Source organism: Anthonomus grandis, chromosome 10 (assembly GCF_022605725.1).
Source record: "Anthonomus grandis grandis chromosome 10, icAntGran1.3, whole genome shotgun sequence".
Lineage (NCBI taxonomy): Eukaryota > Metazoa > Arthropoda > Insecta > Coleoptera > Curculionidae > Anthonomus > Anthonomus grandis.
In genome coordinates, this window is record NC_065555.1 from 7,166,883 (window position 1) to 7,189,174 (window position 22,292).

At 31.2% G+C, this 22,292-nt stretch overlaps 1 protein-coding gene across 1 annotated transcript in view; it reads right to left on the bottom strand.

Moving 5' to 3' along the window:
• LOC126740977 (E3 ubiquitin-protein ligase goliath) overlaps positions 1-17,039 on the bottom strand; it is a 69,782-nt gene extending 52,743 nt beyond the window's left edge. Inside the window, exon 1 of the mRNA XM_050447192.1 lies at positions 16,762-17,039. The gene's annotated coding sequence lies outside the window, so the exon portion shown is untranslated. The remainder of the gene's footprint in view (positions 1-16,761) is intronic.
• Positions 17,040-22,292: the final 5,253 nt, after the last annotated feature.

Here is a 22,292-nt window from a genome sequence, read left to right on the forward strand (position 1 = left end):
GAATTTTGATATTAAAGAATACCATAACACATGTAATTACCTAAATCTGTCTCAGCGATATCTGTGATTCTATGAAATTTTGTATAAATATTTGAACCTTAAAACTAGTTAGCATTGTACGGTAAGATACTAAATATTGATAGATATGTTTTTCTTTATAAAGGTCTATATTTATGACAAATTGCAACTATGGGCAGTTTGTTTGCTTGCAACATCTCTGATGCAATGATGCCAAATGCTTATGTAGAAATGGCAAAAAAAACACACTTATACAAAATACTATTTCTCTTTAAATAAATATGACAAGATACTCTATAAAGAAGTCAACATTCGAAGTTAAATCCCTATATTAGAGGAAAAAGGAAACATCGCAACGCCTCTCGATCCCGTTGTTGATTCCACCGACAGAAGTAATCTTTACCAGTGACGTCGTCAAAAAATATTTACATGATAAATATTTGTTATTTATATATTGTAATTTAAATTACAAACAACATTCCCGTTTGTGAACTCTTTATGCGTTTTTTTAACGTACTTCATTAGACTTAGCTAATTAAAACCATTTACATGGTAATTAAATGTTTTATAGTTATTATAGATTTGTTAACAAGTTTTGATTACTCTATCTTTATGAAGACGGTTGTCCCTTGAAAATCGATGAATATGTTTTGTAAACAAAACAAATGTAAACAATGTTGAACTCAAACAAAGTTGTTGTTTACTAATTCTAGCCTTTCAACGTTCTAAGGGTGACGCCTTGTTAACAATATGAGTTAAATATGTAGAATTTGGTTTTGCAACTTCACGTTTCCGTTCTAATCACGTAAACAAAAGGCGAAAACTCTTTGACGGAATTCAAAAAGGAAATTCAGCAAACTGACCCACGTGATGTGACTAAGTTGTCGTGTGATGACCCGAAAGCTGTACAGCCATAAGAGAATTGCAAACATGCTAATCAGATAACTGGGAAAACGAAGATCTTTTTTCCCAGTTGACATTGGAATTCTGGAAAATACTTTGGCACAATATTGTTTAAAGAATTTTTCTGCAAATTTCATGGGTCTAGGCAGACTAAGTTCTCAGGACTGACAAAGACTCCTCTTACCATTATTTTCCAGCTAGAATTGGAATCTGGAACTGAGAAACATTATGAAGACATTACTCTAATTTTATACCATCTTTGGCAGTGATAGTCTTAAAAATCTTAAAATCACCATAGATTTTTAATAATTTTGCTTGCTTATGTAATACAAATAAAGTTTTGTGTAGCGTCGTAACGGCTAAGAACCCACTTTATCAAAGGCTTTGCCACAGTCATAAGAACCATATCTAACTGTTGTTTGTAATCCATTGCTTGAGAAATTTGATGAATACATATACAAAGATACATAGAATTGGTGTGATATGAACTTTGATCTTATTGCTAATAAAGTACAATTTCAAATATTTTTGCTACAGGGTTCAAAACATAAACATAAATTATCAAATCCCTATAACTTCTCTCCCATCTCAACGAAGTAAATTAGCATTTTGTGCATTATTTTGTCTTGTCTAGTAATATTTGGACAAGTCGTCAAACGAAAAATTGAACAATCCTATTATATTAGCAGTTAGAGCGACCGTACTCTAAATTATCGACTAATGTCGTACTATTACATCTCTTGGTATCTAAGTCCCATTTTATACAAAATAATAGCATGTCCATGGGACAACAAAAGTCACATGTCAATTATTTTTAAGGATTGAAAGGATCTCATAAAACTGTATGTCAGTAATGGTTTTATTATTAGTAATGCTAGATTAGGTAAACTATTAGAAATAACCTGGGATGATCATTAAAAAAATATTAGCGCATTTGAGATTAGGTTCAACTCAACGCGTTTAAGATATCAACCGTTACGTCTTGTACGTCGGTTTAATTGACTTCGAGGAGAATTCGACCCCAACAATTCATGTACAAGGTGCGCAAATGATACTGAAGGTCTTCAGCGACTAATAGACCGAACAAGATTAATATTATTAATTAGTACAAATATATGTTTTGTTCCAATACTGCTGTTGAAAAATTCCGATATTATTATTTAGCTGAGGATTCGAGGTCTGCATCTTCTTCTTTATGACATGCCTTGACAAAAATTCAACTATATAATGACCAATAATCTGATCTCAATATCAAATATGTTTTTGTCTGTAACACTATACATTTTTGTATTCTTATAACTTTCATTTATGGTGCGGATCTTCACCTGTCATATGATTTCCTTAATGATATCCATTAAATTAGCTTATTTATAGTTAAGCCTTTTAGGTTGTAGGTGATTCCACACTGGCTAATTTTTTTACGTGTGTCTACAGATTTTAAAATATTCGTTAAACTCTGATGCATTGTTTCTTAATTCAAACAAGTGCAGGTTATAAAAAAGCAATATCAGAACCGTCTAATTTATTGTATTATCATAGGCCGATTATTTTATATAATATATTAGAAAAAATAAATATATATAGAACAAATTTATTACAAATAGTATTTACTGGTTTTTTAAAAACAACGCATTTTTAAAATAAAACCTTTTTTTGTCTCCGGCGAAGAGATTAAAAAGAAACTTATTTATTATCAGATAAAAAGCGGTTGTATATTTTTTAACGTTAATTTCTCGAACATGTGTCATTTGGTAAATAAATGCAATTGTAACTTTCACAACGTCCTCTTAGTGGGTTAGTAAAATGTCTTTGTTATACTTTGTTTTGTCTCTGGGGCAATTAAGCTGTAAATAAAATAAAGAGGAACAATAAAGCATAATAAATATTACATCAGAAACTCGTGTGAAAAACCTTCTGATTACTTTGGCTTCCAAGAATACATTTTCTGTAGGATAACTCTTGCTTGTTAAATAAAATAAGAGTTTTTAAATTGGTTTCTGAGTTAGTACTAACATAAGATTCTTGTTAGATAACTAAGATTCTTGTAAACCCTGCACCCTATACAAATACTACATAATATCTTATGCAAAAAAACTCTGTTTAATAGACATTTTCATGACAATCTTGGCTATAACGACTTTATTCCTATTGAGTGTCTTGATTATAGAAGCATTTTAAGACTGCTAAACTTACACACTTTAAAAAAAATGCGTGTCAATTATTATAAAAGATATGTTTGTTTTTAAGTTGGTGAACGATCATATCGACTTTTTTTAAGACTTTATGTTTTTATTAAATCTTTGAGGCAGATGAACACAACTATCTTGACACATTGTCTTTATTAAACTCGGTTGTCGACTAGAGATTGTTCCAAACTTTTTGACTAACTTCTAATTTTATTCTATATATTTGAAGTAATTTCATGTTGTTTAGTAAATTTAACAATTAAAAAAAATAAAGAGAAAGAAAGGAAAAAAAAGTTTCATATAGAAACTCCTTAAAATATTCCTATGGTTACTTAAAAATACCCTTCAATTATTAGGGTATAATTTCTCAAGACATATTTTTTTGATCAGGAACTTTTCAGTGCATCCTATGTATATCCATCAATTCTAAAAAACGGTAAAAAGGTAAATTACGAAACAGATTAAAATTTATATTACACGATATTTATAATTTGTACACACAAAACAAAAGTTGTATTATTGTCGACCTATTGTTTTAATTATGTAGTTTTAAGTTCTAGTAAATCCAAATTTTATCCCATTCACATATATTTTAATATGCCATTTTTATACGTTTTAACCTTGTCTGAGACTATAGAATTATAAGATAAATTGACAGAATCCCGTAATTAGTGGAGGATGACCGAAATACTTTGTGCTACCCATCCATCTAATAACTCCACTGCAACAACGGACTACTTTTTCAACTTCAGATAATTAAATGGAAATTTGGAAATTTATTTTGAGATTGAACACCTGAATTCATTTTGGAAACATTGCTGAACATTCATTTAGCAAAAACACAAAAATTCATCGTAGTATACCGGTGGATGAGACCCAACAAAATTTAAAGAAAAGTTAATAGACAAGAAAAAGCCCCATATTAATATTGTCTGAGCACCCCTGTTATTAATAACAGCTCGACATCTGTGAGGCATGTTGCTAATTAAATTATCTAAGTCGTTTTGTTTACCCATATACGCCTTAAAATTTAAACAATTTATTTAATATTATCAACGAGAGTGACTAAATATAATGAACGTAATAAGGCGTGTTCAAAGGAATGTCCAACAAATAATAAACACAATTTATCTTCAAAACGAATGTTTTCATCTAAAAATAAAACGGCTATTTTCATTGTCCCCTAGACCATTTTGATGTGTGTATATTCATAAATAGAGCGTATTTGGTTTATTAAAGTGACTTAATACAATCTATTTTAAAAATCTATCCATACTCAACTATAAATATGTTGTGTAAGGGGATTTGAAGTATCCTTATCGTAATTACTTTTCACAACGCGGAAGCATATGATAATTAGGTAAATATGTATAGGAATCGGGGTAAAGAAATTTATGTAAAAGCAAAATAGCATGTGGCAATAAATAAATAAATAAATAAATAATAGGCGAACTTCGTTGGTGATCTTGCTCTCCCTGACCTTTCTTTGCTCAAAAGGAAAAACAAGTCGACGTTCACATAAATTTTAACTTTTGTAAAGGTCGGTTACATACATTTAAACTTCCTGCTAAACTTTATTTACTTTTATGTTTTTAATTCCCACTGAAACTTGTTTTTATTAAGTCGTTAATAAATATATTCAAATTCTACTTCGAGTGTTTTTGAAATCCTGTAAGTAATACAACTGCACAATTTTAACCCTGTTTGATGCCTATACTCCTACCCTTACTCTTCATTTATTTTTTCAATTTACTATATAGTGCATTCACAAAAAAGGAACAAATTCATTTAAAATTCAGGCAAAATTCTCCTTTGATTTTTCGAACTTTAATAAACTAGTGAAACATACAACATTAAAAAATAAAATTATACAATGCAACTGATGTTCAATTTGTGATACACTTATTCCAATGCATTTTTCAAGTCAACAAGATAAGCACACACACAGACATTTTTAAAGATACTTATTTCATGGCATTGAAACAAGTAACTCATAGAAACAAAATACAATTTTCAGTAAATTTAAATTGTACATCTGATATTTGTTTAACAGTTCAATATAAATTGTCTAAATATGTTTAAAATTTGACAAAATTCTAGATATAATTTTTTTAAATGAAACCTATTTACTTAATGGTTTTGATTTATAATGTAGGTTGGACCCTTAATATAGAACAAATTGTTTTAATTAGGAATGAGTAAATCATGGTGAATGATATCAATTTTTATAATGGGTATGAATCATAAATGGCTTAATGAAAAGATCAGATAGTAGTAGCTTTTAATTGACATTTAAACACTTTTCCTAGAAGGCAGTAGAAAACGAAAAAATGTAACCTCAAAATTCCAACATATAAAAATAAATTGTAAACAATTTTTTTGTAGGAACCTTTTCATTCGATATAACAGTCCCAGACAACAGTCCAATGTTATCAATATCCAGATTTCAAAACAAAGTCAAATAAGGCTTTATTCTAGATAAAAAAATAGAACTACCTACTAATATCTTAAATTTATACACATTAAAAATGAACAAACTGATTTACATACATACATAAAAATATTACAAACATAAATTGGTATACAACTGGGTTACAGTATTTAATTCCTTAAGCTTAAGTATTAATTGCATTTTCTTATCTCATAAATTCTTCTTTGAAAAACCTTGCCTTGGACAAAATATTTATGTTATCAGCTGTCTTCAACTTCTTTTTGTGATCAGATCTTTTTATCTTTTTAGTAAACAGCATAGAATTTTAACAATGGATTGCTGAAAATATACTCGTGAAGAAAGGCACTTAATAATTCAGTTACACAGTGAAAATAAGAGTTACATTGTCTAAGAAAAACTATCAGAGAACTTGAAAAAATCAATGCATGTGAGACACACAAAGACCCATTTTTGACATTTTCTGCACTAAAGAAATTCAAAATTAGATATTAGTACAAGAACCATAAGAAGACATCTGGAGGCAATGAATCTTCATGGGAGGCTTGGAAAAAGAGTACCTTTTTGAGCAAAAATAGTGTTCAATAAAGAATAACTTTTACTAGAGAAAATATGGATCATGCTAACTAGAAAAACATTCTTGTTTGGAATGAAACCAAAATGAATTTATTTGGATCAGATGGAAGATATATTTTTCATGTGAAGAAAACTATTACCAAAGAAATCTACCTAGAAATTTTAGAGACAGTCATGCCACCTTCTGCAGAAGAAAATATGCCTCTCGGATGGGTATACCAGCAAAATAATGACCTTAAACATACTGCAAAGATTTTACAGCCGTGGTTTACCAGTAAGAATGTTACACTTTTAAATTGGCCATCTCAATTTCCTGATTTAAATCTGATTTGGAATGAATCAAAAAACTTGGTATTCTATCATGGTAGAAGAATGCCAAAAGTTCATTGACTCTATGCCTAGAAGGTGTACTGCCATTTTGAAGAGCAATGGTCATACTACTAAATCCTAATGAATCTCATATAAAAAGTTTAATTGTTAAAATATTTTTATTTTATTATAGTTAGTGTTTCATTTTTGTCAAAGACCCTTCCTGGCTTTGAACAAAATAAGTGTTAAGTAAATGAAATACAACAGCAACAAGTTTTTTTTAATTATACATGAAAAACTACTTTATTCTTTTTGAATACCTTAAATAGCTTCTTGATTGTATATTCTATATTTCAGTATATATCATAGGTGGGAACTATAGCTTCTAAAAATCAATTCAGATCCAATCAAGTCTGCCTATAATGAACCCTATTATACCGAACTTTGGGTTAAAGTGTACATTTTTTAATCTCATGAAAAGTCCTCTGTTATAAAGAGATAGAGATATAGAGAACCTGCTTTTGCCTATCTAGAATATTTTTTCCTTTTATAATGAACTTTTTGTGCAGTATTCACAGCTCCAAACACAAGTTCAAAACTCCAGCCTATGGACCAAGGAGTAATATATTCTTTAAATTGTAATTACTTTTCTCTATAGACCTTTTAGATTCCATAAATGTTCATAAGGCATGGCAAAAAGTTTGTTGTTTAAGCATGGGGGATTTCCAAGAAAGGAGTTTGAATATTTAATATTTAAATAGTACAGGATGTCTCGCAGTTTTAAGTGTTGTAAAAATAAGCTCTTTTTAAATTATATTTGTATAGTCTGCAACTTTGTTTTTCATCCAAGTTGTTTGGAAAGAATGACAGAAGTGGTAAAAATAGGAGTTTACAAAATTTTATGTTCAGAGCAATGTCAAAATAGTCAGAATAAAAGAGAGAGTGAAAATAGGATATATGACGAAAAAATTAAACATTTGCTAAAGGAGCTGGAAGGAAAGGACAGGTATTTAGAGAGACTGCGTAGAAATAGTCAAGTATTTGAGGACGAGGTTTCACAGGCAGAAGCTAATTTTTCTTTGCATATTGCAACTTTAAAGGAACAAAATAATGGGTTCAATTAAAGTTGCAATATGCTATAAATTACAAGTGGATTCATATACTAGGGTAAATGAGGAACTTTCAGAGAAGATAAGAGCTAAGTAATCTTAATCAAAATTTGATTAATACCATTACAATGCTTGAAAAGGAAACTGAATATCACAAAAACAAGATTAAGAGTATGCAGACAGACATTGAAAGCTTGAGAAGGATATCCTGTCTCTAAATAGAAACGCTAGCAGTAACTTAAAAGATTTGACGACTACAAATCTTCAATCAAAATCTACAAACTGCTTAGCAAAAGCGCATTTTAACCCACGAGCAAAATCAAATGTACTAATTTATGGTGATTCTAGTGCTAGAGGTTTCTCTTCTCTTCTCTCAGGTATTCTGAGCTTGTCATACAACATCTGTGGTTATGTGTTTAGTAATGTTACAGCCCAGACCTTATGTAATTATGCGTTTCCGCTAATTGTTAACTATACGAAGAATGATGTTGTTGTTGTTTGTATTGTACATTGCCATCTTTTTCCCAAATAAAATCCTTGCTCTCAATGGGCAGGATAACTAATGTAATTGTTTGTATTAAATGGGATTTTAATAAGTGCCCAAAAAGCAGATATTACAATACAATTCATTTTATGAATTCTTTCATCTGTAACCATAACTTTTCTGTGAGAATAATTACTGATGTCAGACAAAATTTTAGGTACCGTCACTCTGCCAAATCTATGTGCAAACTTTTATCTTTATATGTTAAAAATACTTTTCTGTCATCCAAATTAGTATTAGCATCTTTAGGTATTAGCAATAGTGGGATAATCAGCGATACACCCTTGATCGAAGGTAGATCTTCGGTTACGCCTCAACTAGACCAATCTATAGACACCCTTGCTATTGGATTTTCTTTTTTAATAGAAACTCCCACCATAATCAAGTTTCCTAGCATTTCTTAATGTTCAATCTGTGCGTTCAAAAGTTAGCGAATTGGAACTATTTTTAGAATCGGTTAACTTTCCTAGTGTGTTAATTCTTGTTGAACACTGGTTGAGGTCTGACGAGCCTATTGATATCCCTGGTTATGTACTAATTTCCAAATTTTCACGCAAGCAATATACACATGGTGGTACTCTTATTATGTTAGAGAAAGCTTTTTTAACTAAATTTGTGTTTATTACTATTAACAGATTTGATCATCTATTGATTGAAAAGGTGTCCGAGTCTTCTATTGTACTTAGCGGTAAGTTAAATTTGTATATTTTAGGATTGTATCGATCTCCATCTGGTAATTTAGATTTGTTTTTAGAAAAGTTGGAGATCTTCTTAAGTGAAATTTCGGTTAATGCGATGTTGATTCTGACTGGCGATCTTAATGTAAATTTTTTAGACAAATCTAATGGATCAAATCGAATGCTTTTTAATCTGTTAAACTCATTTAATTTTAAGATGCACGTGGATCAGCCAACCCGGATTTCAGCATTTTCTTCCTCACTGATTTTACTGAGATTACTTCTGTACGAATTTTGGTTAATATTAATTTGGTTAATAGTTATGGTTAATATTAATAAGAGTTCATCAGGTTGGGATGGGCTCTCTCTTAAAATATTTTCTGCTTTACCTCTTGTTGCTTTGCAAGTCTTGGCCGAGTCAATTCACTTTTCATTCATGTCTGGAGTTTTCCCAGAGTGCTTAAAAAGAGCAATGCATGATTGTTCCTCTTTACAAGGGTGGCGATCGCGACTGTCCTAACTTTAGACCTATAGCGTTATTGCCTACTTTAGCCAAGATAGTGGAACGGCTCATTAAGGTGAGGATGGTTTCATTTTTAAATAGGTTTGGCCTATTGAGTCTTCAGCAGTTTGGCTTTCGTGAGTCTGTGAGCACAAATGATGCTATCTTTAGCTTTCTAGAGCACCTGTACAACTGACTGAATGTTGGTGAAGTTGCAGCAGCGGTATTCTGTGACTTGTCCAAGGCATTTGACTGCGTGAGTCACAGAGTGCTGCTGATGAAACTGGAGCTCTATGGTTTCAGAGAAACTGCCCTTGAGTGGTTTTGTTCCTACTTATCAAATCGTGTCCAGGCTGTCAAATTTAATGGTGGTATCTCTAAGGAACTTAATATAAATGTGGGTGTTCCGCAAGGATCAGTACTTGGTCCTTTTTCTCATTTATGTGAACGATCTGCCACAACTGCAGGTAACTGGAAAATTTACATTGTTTGCCGATGATACCACCATCCTCTGGCACGACTCTGATGTTTCTCAAATGGAGGCCAATATACGTGCAGATTTGTTAAAAATAAAAGACTTGTGTGATGCAAATTTTTTGACATTTAATGTTTCCAAAACAAATATCCTTAATTTTAAATGTAATACAAATGATATATGTTTAAATAATGAAGCCATCACCATGCCACCGTTCAGTAAGTTTTTGGGTCTTTCCATAGACAAGTTCCTTAAATTTGAAGACCATATTGTGAATGTATGTAGAAAAGTCTCATCAGGCTACTACGCCCTAAGGGTTATTGCCACCAGTCTTAATTTCTCCATCGCCAGATCTGCATACTTCGCGATTATCGAGTCGCAACTTCGATTTGCTTTTGGGGTTCATGTTCAAATTCACTTTTTAGTTCAGTGTTTGTACTCCAAAAAAGGGCCATTAGATATCTATGTGGGGCCAAGACTCGTGACTCATGTCCCCGCTTTTTGTAAGTCATAATATTTTAACCCTGTGTTGTATCTTTATTTTGGAAACAGTTTGCTTAGTTTTTAGAAAATATAAACAGGAACTCCACTTAGGAAGCCACTATAATATGCGACAAAATTATTTCTTGAGGCTACCCATTCCTCATTTTGAACTCGTCCATAGCTCTATCATATATGGAGGTAGAAAGCTGTTTAATAAACTTCTACTAGAAATAAGACAATTTAAGACTGAAAAAAGCCTACGTACAAGGACGAAAATATTTCTTGCTAGTAAAGTGTACTATAGTTTAAGTAAATTTTTTAATGATTAGCATTTAAGTATTTTTCAAAGTTTTATATAATTTTATCTTATTTTAAATTAGTTTCTTGTTTTTATTCCTTTAATGTACAGTCTATTGGCTTTGACTACAACTTCTATGTTTATATTGACAATAAAGCATTTTTGAGTTTGAGTTTATGAGTCAGATGATGACATACCACTGAATCAATGGTTAAAAAAACATCAGTTAGAACAATCAGAAACTGATTCAGATGTGAAAAAGGTGGTCTTGATGTGAAATTTCCTAATTTCAATAACTTCAAATAAGGCTCTAAGCACCGAACAGGAGTAAAGGACTTGATGAAGATGATTCAATTCAAAATAATAACATACACATTCCAACCATTCCTGAAATGACCATAAAAATGTCAGAAATTTGCTCGGAAATTTGTAATTTTTTGGAGTCATGCCAATGAGCATGCCAAGTACCTGAGCATATTATAGGGTCTTCTTTTTGTAATGCTGAAAGCTGCATAAACAATATTTATTTTTGTAACAGGAATATTACTCAATCAAAAATTACTGATTACATAAAATAAATTTAGTCTCTTAAAATCTTTTAAAATGTGATTTTTTATTTGTGTTTTTGATTAACAATATATTAGGGTTCATCTTCTCAGTAAATACATATATATATAAACATAAAAAATGTATCTACATTATGTATGAACATTAGGAATTTAGACATTTTAGTTTCCGATAATATGTATTTCTATATACATAATATACATACAGTACCAAGCAAAAGTGGAGAAACATTTTATTTAATAAATATAAAGCCAGAGTAATCGACTATTGCCAAAAAACAAATACTCACATTATTTCTTTAGGTTCAAAGGAATGCAAAAACATATTTGGTATTTATAAATTCTTGCAACAAAAACAATCTATTTTCTTATCTTTATCTTATGAGGAGCAAAAGTAGAGAAACATTTTTAAAGTTCTTAGTTTATGTTTGCTTATTGAAAGCAATACACAATAATATTTTGTTAATTAATAAAGAATAACCTGTAAATATGCCTCGAGGTAATACTTTGGCATTATGTATAAAACAGTTGATAATATCAAAATATCAATCGGGTGTTAAGCAAGCAATCATTGCTAAGCAGTTAGGATTAAACCACTCAGTCGTTTCCAAAACCATAAAGTTACACCGCATTAGGAACTCATTAATAAGTCCACCTAAAACTGGTAGACCTAGAAAAACGACGCCTAGAGTTGACGAGAAGATTAAATCCTTAGCTTTTAAAAATCCATTTAACACAGCAGTGGATATAAAATCTCAACTAGACGATGTAAATATTAGTATCCATACAGCTGGAAGACGTTTAAGGGACAGTGGCTTGCCGGCAAGAAAACCATCCAAGAAATCCTTCATTTCGAAGAAGAATCGAACCGCCCGACTTCAATTTGCACATGACTATTTAAACTGGTCAGAAGCAAGATGGAATACAGTATTATTTTCGAATGAAAGTAAGTTTAATTCATTTTCTTCTGATGGTATTTTATGGGTCAGGCGGCTAAAAATAAAAGAGTTGATCCAAAGTATACTTTGGGCACTATTAAGCATAGAGCTGGAAATGTACAAGTTTGGGGTTGTTTCTCTGGTATGGAAATGGGCCCCATTGTCAAAATTGATGGGATTATGAATTGGTTTAAATATTTAGAAATATTAACTGATAATATGTTGCCATATGCAGAGGAAAACATGCCATTGCAATGGAGGTTTCAACACGACAATGATCCGAAGCATACAGGTAAAATTTAAAAAAAAATTTTTGAGGACAAAAAAAAAGTTGTTGTTAAGTGGCCAGCTCAGAGTCCTGACCTTAATCCCATAGAGAATCTATGGCAAGTAGACAAAAAAATTCGTAAGGAACATCCCGAAAAATTTAAAAATGGAGACAAGTTGTTTGAAGGAGTTGAAGCTGCATGGCATTCTGTACCCAAGGAGACCTTAGGGAATCTGATTGGATCTATGAAAAGGAGATGCCTTGCAGTTATTAAAAATAAGGGATATGCAACTAAATATTAATTTGTTGTTATTATATATTTTTTTTAAATATGTGTTTCTCTATTTTTGCTCCCTGTTTTTTTTTAATTAATTTACATATTATGTCTTTATAATAAGTAGAATTATATTGTTTATGTTTTATTTTTATTATCTTGTTTGGTTTAATATTATAGGATAAAAAAATTTTAGCTAACATTAATAAAATAAATTTAAAAATAAAAAAAAAAACAGTTTCTTTACTTTTGCTCAGTACTGTACATATTTTTTGTTTTGAGAAATACATTATTATTTATGAATTTGTTTTACTTTAATTTACTTTGTATATTAGTACACAAAATATGTGCATATAATTTATGTTTTACTGGTTATAACAAACTTTGGATAAAATGAACCAATTTTTTAGCATTCCTTATATCCAACATTACAAGTTCGAAGATTTAATAAGGTCCTTTGGGAATTTAGACAGATTCTATTTCCTTTAAGTTACAATTTAATATTTTTTTATTAAGAAAGAAAGTATTACTTGAATTATTTTCATAAGACTATAAATTTGCCCATTAAAATGCCAATAATTGTATCCTTCGAAAACCTTGCATTAAGAAACGAAATTTTGGAAAAACGGAAATTAGTATCATTAGACACAAACATCTGTAATATTCAGTCCGAAATAAAAACAAAAATTTATATAAATCCTGACTTGCCTAAACACACACGCGATCTGTTTCTTAAAGCACACGGGAACTTAAGGAATTTGGCTACAAATTTGTATGGTGTAAAAACGATAGCATTCTTGTGAGAAAAAAGGAAGGCGGAGCCGGTGATCAGTATCATCACTGCTGCTCAAGCAGATAACTTAAAAATGTAGATTTTTTTTTTTGCAGCTATTGTTTATTTCTATTTGTGTTTATGTTTTGAATTAAGGTTCGATGGCTTTAAACCGCAATAACCTTAATATTATTATGCAAAAATTGGTCATATAAACGTTAGATCTTTAATTCCTAAATTTCAGCTTATCAAAGACTATATCCTACTAAATAAGTTTGACATTTTTGCCGTCACAGAATCTTGGCTCTCGGGCTTTATTGATGATGAGATGTTACAAATTGAAGGTTTTCGCTTGGTTAGGCGCGACCCTACCATAGGTAGAGGAGGCGGAATTGTAGTCTATGTGAGAGATACCATAAAATATTCTATTTTAAATGATTTTGACTGCAATTTTTCTAAGCAAATATGGATACAGTTTAAAACTAAGGGTGTTCTAAGCACCATAGGTGTTTTCTATAGGCTCCCAGGTCTTACTAATATAAATTTATTTATGACTGAGTTTGAAACTAACATTTGTAGATATCTTTTGTCGTGTGACAATCTGCTCTGTCTTGGCGATTTTAATATAAACGTAAATAACTTGGAATCTATACATACGCAAAGGTTTCTTTCTCTACTTCAGGTATACAGCTTAAGTCAAATTATCTTAGCTGCAAACGGCTCCCTCTTAGATTTGATTATATGCTAAATTTTGTACAGAATAGTAGTGTTGATTCAAATTTTCAGGTATCAGATCATTTTGTTGCTTTATGTAAAGTATGTCTTATGATTTTCAAACCTCCACCCTTCCTATTAACTTACAGGGATTTTAAACATTTTATACATGATAATTTTTACCAAGATTTATTAAATTCTCGATTAGATGACATATTTTATATGGAAGATATTAATGCTAAAGTTGATAGGTTTAATGATTGTATACTTAATCTTTTTAATATACATGCGCCATTTAAAACGGCCAGAATTACTAAAGGAAGGAGTTCTTCGATCACAGATAATATCAAACATCTTATTTATCTTAGAAATAGGGCCTTGTCCAAGTACAAAAGACAAAAAACTGAATTAAATTGGGAACACTATCGCCAACTTGGGAACCAAGTGACAGCGGCTGTTGAAATAGAGAAGAAGTGCTATCTCAATAAGACCTTACAAAAGGATGACTCCAAAAATAACTGGAAGGTTGAACATACATTGCAAGCCTCAAAACACCATTCCTGACCACTTGGGTGACCCTGAAATCATAAATACCTTTTTAATAAATGCTGCATCTTCCAACGCGCCTAATCCAGAAACGTTGTCTTATTATCTACTAAATGTTAAGGATGGGGTAGGAAACTTCGAGTTTGAGCTAGCAATGCTTGAAGAAGTTAAATCTACTTTATTCTCAATGAAATCTGAGGCCATTGGGACAGATGGTATAGGCTTATCGATGCTGCTCCACTGCTGTCCATATATTCTTCTATTTCTAGTGCATCTTGTTAATTGTTGTATTGAATCTTCAACTTTTCCCTATTCTTGGAAGTCCTCATACTTTATCCCTATTCCAAAACTCCCTTCTCCAACTGAATTATCCGACCTTAGGCCTATTAGCATTCTCCCTGTCATCTCAAAAGTTTTAGAGAGGGTATTGGAAAGCCAAATCAGAACATACATAAACAGATTTGATATCTTGCCGGTTATTCAGTCCGGGATTCGAAAAGACTTCAGCTGCTCTACTGCTCTTCTAAAAGTAACTGACGATATTATACAGTCAGCTGATTGTAATGAGTAAACAATCTTGACTCTACTTGATTACTCCAAGGCCTTTGATAAGTTAAATCACCTACTATTACTGGCTATACTAAAATTCTTAGGTTTTGGGGAGAGTGCTCGCTCTCTAGTTCGGCAATATTTGACCAGTGAAACTCAGATAGTGAAGCTCAATGGGAAGCAATCCTTGGCTATGGATCTCTCTTGTGGAGTACCACAAGGGTCTATTCTTGGTCCTCTATTCTTTACCCTGTATATGTCTCAATTGTGTAAGAGTCTCAAATATTCAAAAGTCCATCTTTATGCCGACGATACACAGGTTTATTTCTCTTTTCCTCCTAACAAAATCTTAGAAGCTAATGATAAGGTATCTTAACATGCTAGCAAAGGCATCGGAAAATCATTGTTTAAGTTTAAACCCAAGTAAATGGAAGGTTTTTCTTTTTCGTAGGTTGCATTCCAGAAAAAATTCATTCCATATGAGAAATTTGTTCAGATTAAATTGAATGGTCAACTAATAAATTGTAGTAATGTGGCTAGGAATCTTGGAGTTTTATTAGATGTTGAGGTTCACTGAGCACATTAATCAATGTATTAAAAAAAGCTTTTATTAACCTTAAGCTACTTTATAGTCAGAGGCAGCTCCTTAATAAGGAACTAAAAAAAGTTTTATGTGAGAGTCTTGTATTGTCCCATTTCACTTACTGTGATGTTTTGTATGGCCACTGCCTTTTGATAAGTGATATAAAAAGAATACAGTACATTCAAAATTGTTGTGTAAGGCTAATTAATGGAATGAGAAAATTTGATAGAGGTGTGAGTAGGCTACACTTGATGAGATGGCTAAATATGAGTGAAAGGAAGTTACTACATAGTCTTGTTCACTTTAATAGAATTGTCTTTAAAAAATGTCCTAATTACCTTTACCAGAAAATTAAGTTTAGATATGACGCTCATGTTCTGGACTTAAGAAATAAGCATTTTATTACACCTCCTCTTCATAAAAATGTTTTATTTGAGAGGAGCTTTAGTTACTGTATTCATCTGCAATATAATAAAATTCCTCCTGAGTTAAAATATATTTCACCTTCTATATTTAGACGAAAGATAAGCAGTTATATTACTGATCTCTGTTAGCCTAGAGTGTTGTTAAATATCTATTCTTTAACTTATTGTAAATTTCATAAGTCTGTGTGGTTATCAAATGTTGTAATGTTAATCGGTTGTGCATATAAGCTAGGAAGTAAGCTTCAACTTCGCCAGTTAGAATTTACCGGTTGTAAATTTTAATTAAAAAGACATTATTATTATTATTATTATTATAATAGACTATGTAACAAATGTTTGTTAAAATTTGTTTAAGAGACACAGTAGGTACTATGTTAGCTTCACCATCAAGAAGTAGCAAGAGGAGTAGAATAACATATTGATCTCTAGCAAGTGACATGTGCTGCATTCTGGATTTAATTTTTCTATTTATATTATACAAAAACAGATAAATAAAAAGCTAAACAAATCAGTGATAAATAAATGATAGATTCAATCAAAAGAGGGGCTGTTAAATAGATACAATAACATATACAATAAATTCTAACTAATTCTTACCATTAAAAATAACAATAACAAAAACAATAACTTAATATGTTAAATCAGATAAACCCATACAGAAGCATCGATATAATTTCGCAAATTTAAAGTCAGTTTTTGTCAGCATATCACACTGAAAAGCCAAATTCCACCATAGTCATGGAGAAAACTACACTTTTCCTGCGAGGGCCGAGTTAAATAATCACGCGTTACACCACCGTTAGGTAAAACAACGGAATCAAACTGTTTCTGTTTTATTTTTACTTGGGATTCAATAATCAGTTTTTTGTTTGGACTTAAAGGACAAATCGAGGTTCACGCGCAGCTCACGAATTCATTCATATTTGCGTGGGAGGTGCGTTGTCATTGGTCGAAGTTTCCCAGGTACAGCCGTAGTTGCAACTACCTGTACAGTCACATTACGATGTCGGCTGTATTTAATTAGGTTTACATGTCAAAACCTAAAACCGTGAACAACGTTTACACGTGCAGACTAAGGGTACGCTCACACTGGAAATAACGAATTGCTTCCAGCAGCCTCTTTTAGTTCGTAGAAGCAACCTAGTTTCTTGAGTAGGTTAAGTGAAAGTAACTCACAGAACTTTTAAAAATTTATTAAAAAAGTTAAGGCTGGCAACAATCAACTCTTTCTACTACTTAAGATCTAACTTTAGGGTCTTAAATACTAAATCAAAATAGATAAAATACGACAAAAAAACATATTCATTAAAATATTATAAGATAAAATATGGTACAAAAATAATACGTAAAATACTAGTTGATAAACTACGGTGTAAAACATAATAAGTGAAATATAATATGATAATTCGCGAGAAAAAGAAATAGTCAGGTAATCCCGAGATTTATCTCTGTAGCGCCCACGTACAATGGATCATGTTTCTATCATATATAGGGTTCTTCAATTATAATGTTGTATGGGATGGTACAACATAACTCTTCCTCACCAAAATGGAAGCCTAGTAATAAAAAGCTATGCTGACGCCTCCTCAACTGGTTCAGGTTCTGGGGATGTTTTCTTTGAGAACCATAACTTTATTGGGTAGGGATAGCATAGTTTATATTCCCAATAAATACACAGGTAGGTAATTACCATGGCTAAGAGGCAGATGCAGATCAAACTCCATGTTGATGGTGGATCTATGCCATGTGGAAGTTTTGGTAGGATTAATTCATATTAGGAATTCACTTTACTTGTAAGGGTTTGGATAGCTTAAAGATCGATACCTCTTAGTTTCATTTTCACTGAATATTCTGGTAATTTCGAAACATCCAGTGAAGGTAATTGTATAAGAGTTGACATTGGAATTGGTGTATCGTCATGAGTAAACTTTTCATTATTAATTACAAAGCTACACTCTGGACCAATAGTTATAAGATAGCTGCCTTCTTCTAACTCATGATGGTTTTGGACAGCACAGTTTTCCATGATAATACTACGTTTGGGGGTTGTGAATAAGACATTATATGGGGTAACTTGGTTGACAATATCCTCTTCAAGATGAACAGAAAGAGCAGTACAGTTTTTGGCATTATTGTTCATGATGATGTTCACCACACAGTCTTGAGTTTGGAGGTGATTATTGCAGTAATTAATATTTTCAATCGCATCACATGAGTCGGTTTCAAATTGATAAAGACCATAACTCTCATTTATATAGAGGTAGGGTTTTTGGGATAAAAGGACTTTGTTTTGAATTAAAACAGGATAAATGAAATATTTCCTTTTTTAGGATAGGAAAATGAATAAGGAATATTATTTTCCTATTTTTAAATAATAACTGGATTCCTAAAAACTGATAGTAGCTTTGTTGATCATGAAAATTAGGGAGTTGCTCTCTTGAATATAATAAGGATATTTTATCAATAATAAACTGCAAGTTTTTTAAAGACAAAAATAGTGGATGTATTTTGTGAATATTTGCAAAAGAAATTGCATTAATAATTTGATTCATTTGAATTGATAAGCTATTTAAAGAATTTTAATGCGTTAACTTCATTAATACTTTCTTGTAGATCATCAATAAGTTGTTTACTAGTTTTAATATTTTTATTAAGTTCTGAAAAAGTTTTGTTTACATTTAATATGATATCTTTTGAAAGATGTATTTGATCATTAATCTTATCTTGAAGAAGATTCTCATTTTTACGAAGAAATTCTAGTATTTTATTAATTCTATCGCCGTCTTCAGAATCAAGTGTGCCAAACAACCATTTAGAAACTTTACCTCCCATATTAATTAATCCACGTTTTGTTCTAATAGAAGGAACAATTGTAGTTAAAAGATGTTCGTTATTATTTAGTATTAAATATGCTTGAGCAATAAGTTTACTAGAGAATTCACTACAATTTTTTCTTTTGGCTATAAAATCTACTTGATACTTAAGATAGAGATGCATTGTTTCTAAATATGTGTAATTAAAGTAAGTTACAAAAATATGTTTGCTTACGATTATTTTGGCATCATTAAGTTTTACTGGTAGAATGGGGTTTGAAAGCTTTTGAACTGAAGCAAAACCAGAACAAATCGTAAGGAAGAATAGAAAGGAAACAATGAGGTTCATCTTAAATTATATTATCCACGTTTACCGTTACTGCAAGAACACACTTTTTCACAACTCAATACTATGAGGATATTCAGTCCTCGAATTTGGAATAATCGATGTAAGGAAAACACTATCCGCGACTACGGCACTATGTCTCCTCGTTACGAAGTACCCCAAATTTTGACTGTCCGTCACAACCCTTGAAAACACTATCCAAACTGTATGGCACTATGTTTTACTTAATGTTAGACTGGACCATCCTACCGACTGCGCCAATAACGTATTGCTTCCAGCAGCCTCTTTTAGTTCGTAGAAGCAACCTAGTTTCTTCAGTAAGTTAAGTGAAAGTAACTCACAGAACTTTTAAAAATTTATTAAAAAAGTTAAGGCTGGCAACAATCAACTCTTTCTACTACTTAAGATCTAACTTTAGGGTCTTAAATACTAAATCAAAAGAGATAAAATACGACAAAAAAACATATTCATTAAAATATTATAAGATAAAATATGGTACAAAAATAATACGTAAAATACTAGTTGATAAACTACGGTGTAAAACATAATAAGTGAAATATAATATGATAATTCGCGAGAAAAAGAAATAGTCAGGTAATCCCGAGATTTATCTCTGTAGCGCCCACGTACAATGGATCATGTTTCTATCATATATAGGGTGCTTCAATTATAATGTTGTATAGGATGGTACAACATAACTCCTCCTCACCAAAATGGAAGCCTAGTAATAAAAAGCTATGCTGACGCCTCCTCAACTGGTTCAGGTTCTGGGGATGTTTTCTTTGAGAACCATAACTTTATTGGGTAGGGATAGCATAGTTTATATTCCCAATAAATACACAGGTAGGTAATTACCATGGCTAAGAGGCAGATGCAGACCAAACTCCATGTTGATGGTGGATCTTTGCCATGTGGAAGTTTTGGTAGGATTAATTCATATTGGGAATTCACTTTACTTGTAAGGGTTTGGATAGCTTCAAGATCGATACCTCTTAGTTTCATTTTCACTGAATATTCTGGTAATTTGGAAACATCCAGTGAAGGTAATTGTATAAGAGTTGACATTGGAATTGGTGTATCGTCATGAGTAAACTTTTCATTATTAATTACAAAGCTACACTCTGGACCAATAGTTATAAGATAGCTGCCTTCTTCTAACTCATGATGGTTTTGGACAGCACAGTTTTCCATGATAATACTACGTTTGGGGGTTGTGAATAAGACATTATATGGGGTAACTTGGTTGACAATATCCTCTTCAAGATGAATAGAAAGAGCAATACGTTTTTGGCATTATTGTTCATGATGATGTTCACCACACAGTCTTCTTGAGTTTGGAGGTGATTATTGCAGTAATTAATATTTTCAATCGCATCACATGGGTCGGTTTCAAATTGATAAAGACCATAACTCTCATTTATATAGAGGTAGGGTTTTTTGGATAAAAGGACTTTGTTTTGAATTAAAACAGGATAAATGAAATATTTCCTTTTTTAGGATAGGAAAATGAATAAGGAATACTATTTTCCCATTTTTAAATAATAACTGGATTCCTAAAAACTGATAGTAGCTTTGTTGATCATGAAAATTAGGGAGTTGCTCTCTTGAATATAATAAGAATATTTTATCAATAATAAACTGCAAGTTTTTTAAAGACAAAAATAGTGGATGTATTTTGTGAATATTTGCAAAAGAAATCGCATTAATAATTTGATTCATTTGAATTGATAAGTTATTTAAAGAATTAATTATTAATTCTAATGCGTTAACTTCATTAATACTTTCTTGTAGATCATCAATAAGTTGTTTACTAGTTTTAATATTTTTATTAAGTTCTGAAAAAGTTTTGTTTACATTTAATATGATATCTTTTGAAAGATGTATTAGATCATTAATCTTATCTTGAAGAAGATTCTCATTTTTACGAAGAAATTCTAGTATTTTATTAATTCTATCGCCGTCTTCAGAATCAAGTATGCCAAACAACCATTTAGAAACTTTGCCTCCCATATTAATTAATCCACGTTTTGTTTTAATAGAAGGAACAATTGTAGTTAAAAGATGTTCATTATTATTTAGTATTAAATATGCTTGAGCAATAAGTTTACTAGAGAATTCACTACAATTTTTTCTTTTGGCTATAAAATCTACTTGATACTTAAGATAGAGATGCATTGTTTCTAAATTTGTGTAATTAAAGTAAGTTACAAAAGTATGTTTGCTTACGATTATTTTGGCATCATTAAGTTTTACTGGTAGAATGGGGTTTGAAAGCTTTTGAACTGAAGCAAAACCAGAACAAATCGTAAGGAAGAATAGAAAGGAAATAATGAGGTTCATCTTAAATTATATTATCCACGTTTACCGTTACTGCAAGAACACACTTTTTCACAACTCAGTACTAACACTATGAGGATATTCAGTCCTCGAATTTGGAATAATCGATGTAAGGAAAACACTATCCGCGACAACGGCACTATGTCTCCTCGTTACGAAGTACCCCAAATTTTGACTGTTAGTTCATAGAAGCAACCTAGTTTCTTGAGTAGGTTAAGTGAAAGTAACTCACAGAACTTTTAAAAATTTATTAAAAAAGTTAAGGCTGGCAACAATCAACTCTTTCTACTACTTAAGATCTAACTTTAGGGTCTTAAATACTAAATCAAAATAGATAAAATACGACAAAAAAACATATTCATTAAAATATTATAAGATAAAATATGGTATAAAAATAATACGTAAAATACTAGTTGATAAACTACGGTGTAAAACATAATAAGTGAAATATAATATGATAATTCGCGAGAAAAAGAAATAGTCAGGTAATCCCGAGATTTTTCTCTGTAGCGCCATATATCATATATAGGGTGCTTCAATTATAATGTTGTATGGGATGGTACAACATAACTCCTTCTCACCAAAATGGAAGCCTAGTAATAAAAAGCTAGGCTGACAACTGGTTCAGGTTC